Consider the following 4146-nt stretch of genomic DNA (forward strand, 5'->3'; position numbering starts at 1 on the left):
AACCACAGCCTAGCCTCTCTTGGATCCCCCAGCCTCGCCCAATCGCAAACCTGCCCCATGGAATAGGGTGTCCAGAAACACAGAGTACGAGACGTGAGCATAAAACGCTCAGTACGAGAGTATGAGTATACATACATGCAAAGTGAACTCCCTATAAACTCGAGGTCAAGGATTAGATAACAGAGACAAATCGGGCCCTGGTATGTATCACGCTGTGCCGTCGCTTCAGGAGGTGGCTCCCATACCATAATACAAGTGGATATTCCGGACCCAAATCGATGGAAGTCCAACCACTAACAGGATAGGGAAAAACCCTACTAACAGACATCTCGAAGGAGATAGCTCAGTATGCAAATGAATGCAACATAAATCAATGACATATAAACCATGCAGTCACATAATACATGCATACTCAGTCAAGATATCTCGAACAGTACTTCCGTACCTCAAATCAGTGCAAGCTATAGTCTGTTCTACACTGCCAAATGATACTACTATCATTAAAGCGCTCTAAAAGCCTTAACTAAGCTATTGAATACTCCTAAATATTTATAGGAAGCAAAAGTTATACCTTCATCCGTCGTTAGCCCTTTGATGTCGATGCCTCCAAAACTTGGGCACAACTCCGCTATGACTATCGAACGCCTCGACGACTCCTGGGGTAAGCCTAGGAAGTCTAGAACAACTCGAATACGACTAGAGTTAGAGAGGAAATCCGGAATTGGCAATTGAAAATGAATTCTCGGCCTTCTATTTATAGACAACGATCGGAACGTCCGAACCTCGATCGGAACGTCCGATCCTGCCATCGGAGATTCCGAAGATCCTGATCTGCCACGTGTCAAAATATCACTTGTTGACTTCGGATAGGGGTGATCGAAGCTTCCGATCCTGATCGGAGCTTCCGATCTTTCCATACGTCATGCCTGACGAAATACCATCGGAGCTTCCGATCCTGCATCGGAGCTTCTGATCCTGTTCGGAACTTCCGAACTCACCTTCGGAGCTTTCGAACTCTATCCAAGTAATTATGATTAATTCCTTAATTATTGATTTTGGTTACGGGCTACTACATTTGGACTTTGGTCCAGCTTGGCAAGATCAGTTGCCATTGATTGAGTTTACGTACAACAACAGTTATCATCGCAGTATTGGGATGGCTCCGTTTGAGGCATTGTACGGGCGACGATGTCGTACTCCATTGTTTTGGGAAGAAGTGGAGGAGCGACAGATAGAGGGACCAGAGTTAGTCCAGCAGGCTCCTGATATTGTTGGATAGATCAAGAAGAAAATTAAGACTGCACAGAATTGGCAGGCTAGCTATGCGAATGTCAAGCGCAGACCTTTGCAGCTCAAAGTGGGAAAGAAAGTGTTCCTGAAAGTCTCCCAATTTCGCAGAATTTTGAGATTTGGTCTCAAGGGTAAGCTATCTCCTAGGTACATTGGTCCATTCGAGATTCTTGAAATTATTGGAGATTTGTCTTACAGGTTGGCTTTACCGCCGTATTTGTCTAGTATCCACGGCGTATTCCATGTTTCACTGTTGCGACGGTATGTGTTAGATAAGTCTCATATCTTACAGTCGTCTGAGGTACAGTTGGACTCGAATTTGACATACGTGAAGAGACCTTGGCGTATCATAAGTCATAAGGATAAGGTGTTACGCAACAAGACCATTCCTCTTGTTCTATTTCAGTGGCAACGCCGAGGCACTGAAGAGGCCACTTGGGAACTTGAGAGTCGTATACGTATAGATTATCCAAAGCTATTTAGAATTTTTGTATTTTCAGATTTTATCTTGTAAAATGAATTAGTTTGAATAAAATATGTTTATTCAGTGTTAATTTCATTCAATACTTAAGATTGTTCGAGGACGAAATATCTTAAGTAGGGGGAGAATGTAGTAGCCCGGTTTCATTTTACAAGATTAAGTGATTTTAAACATGTTAGAAAATGACATATAATTTTAAAAGTGTCAAAGAATGTTTAAGAAATCATTATTTGGTGAAAATAAGTGGAAAATCAGATCCGCAACGTCAAAAAATGGTAGGAAGGGTCCCGAGGGTCTCAAATAGTCAAAAAACAGCCAAACAAGTTCGGAAGGCCCAAAGTAGTTTGGAGCATGTGGACCAGTTCGGACCGTCCGAACTCAGCAGAGTCCAAGTGTCAAAAGTGGCTCGGACAAGTGGCAGTTCGGACCATCCGAACCCAGTTCGGACCATCCGAACTCAACGCTAGTTGAGGTGTCAAAATGCACTCTACACGTGGAAATCATGCCCGGATCGGAGCCTCCGAACACAGGCCTATAAAAATGGGTCTGAGGCTCTCATTTTGAATGTCAAATTTCCTCTCCTCTCCCGGTAATGTCTCTATTTTAAGGGCTTCAGGACTCTTTCTTTAAGATTTGGAGTAGGAAATAGTATTTTTATAGCGGACAGTGTCCGCAGTAGCAGCCAGGTGACGGAGCTCTGGTAGGGCATCCAGGGGTCGTAGCTAGGCTATGCCCAGGCTCAGGGACATGCGACATAAACGGACTGACGACGGACGAATGTATGGCTTTGGTTCCCTATAGTAAATAGAGAGTATGCTATAGTTTAGTTAAGGCTTTTAGAGCCTAGTAGATGATGTTTGGAATGCTAGGTATTGCATGGTTATTTATGTTGTAGTGCTTCATGGTAGGATTGGACTTAGATGAGAGCTTTTAGGATCTGCCTTACTAAGGTACGAAAGTATTATTTGAGATATCCAGATTGATAATGCATGTATTATGTGTTTTTATGGATTATGTGATTGCATGTTTTATATGCCTTTATATACAACATATCATGACTGTATGTTGCATACATGAGCATATTGAGCCTTTACCTTAGAGGTATCCTGTAGTAGGGGTGCTCACCCTACATGTTTGTGGATGGTTGGATACGTAAGTCTTGTGTCAGGTCACCGTGATGGTTGGACACATGTACTAGTATCAGGTCACCATTATCCATTAGGTATATGAGCCACTTCCTGAGGTGACGACGCAACGTGCTATATATGTAGTGACCCATACCCGGATCACCTACTAAACAGAACTTAGGCATGCAATTAACTTAATAAAACAGATATCAGAATAAAACTGCGGAAACCATAAACATTATACAATCCCAAGTAAAGGAATCTGTAATTCATCCAATAATATACAACCAAATCGAATAGCTGTATAAACCCAAACAACAGTAATAAAACCTAAGCGAAGCTCCAGCTGGCCAACCACTGACTAGCCCCTCCTGGATCCACCCTCCTCGTCCAATCGCAAACCTGCCCCATGGAATAGGGTGTCCAGAAAATACAGAGTACGAGACGTGAGCATAAAACGCTCAGTGCGAGAGTATGAGTATACATGCATGCAAAGTGAACTCCCTATAGACTCGAGGTCAAGGATCAGATAACAGAGACAGACCGGGCCCTGGTATGTAGCACGCTGTGCCGTCGCTTCAGGAGGTGGCTCCCATACCGAGATAACCATGGAAACGCCGGACCCAAATCGATGGAAGTCCATCCACTAACAGGATAGGGTACAACCCTACTAACAGACATCTCGAAGGAGATACAGCAAGATGCAAATGAATGCAGCATAATATCATGGCATATAAATCATGCAGTCACATAATACATGCATACTCAGTCAGGATATCTCGAACAGTACTTTCGTACCTCAAAACAGTGCAAGCTCTACCAACTCTAGGTCCACGCCTATAGTCTGCTCTACACTGCAAAATGATACTACTATCATTAAAGTGCTCTAAAAGCCTTAACTAAGCTATTGCATACTCCTAAATATTTATAGGAAGCAAAAGCTATACCTTCGTCCGTCGTTAGCCCTTTGATGTCGATGCCTCCAGAACTTGGGCACAACTCTGCTACGACTACCGAACGCCTCGCCGACCTCCGGACCAAGCCTAAGAAGACTAGAACAGTTCCAAAAGGACTAGAAAGGAAAGGAGAACTCGGAATTGGCAAATGAAAGTGAAGTCTCGGCCTTCTATTTATAGACAACGATCGGAACTTTCGATCCTTGATCGGAACGTCCGAACTTCGATCGGAACGTCCGATCCTGCTATCGGAGCTTCCGAAGATCATGATCTGCCACGTGTCAAAATATCA

Source organism: Henckelia pumila, chromosome 3 (genome assembly GCF_033568475.1).
Source record: "Henckelia pumila isolate YLH828 chromosome 3, ASM3356847v2, whole genome shotgun sequence".
Taxonomy (NCBI): domain Eukaryota; kingdom Viridiplantae; phylum Streptophyta; class Magnoliopsida; order Lamiales; family Gesneriaceae; genus Henckelia; species Henckelia pumila.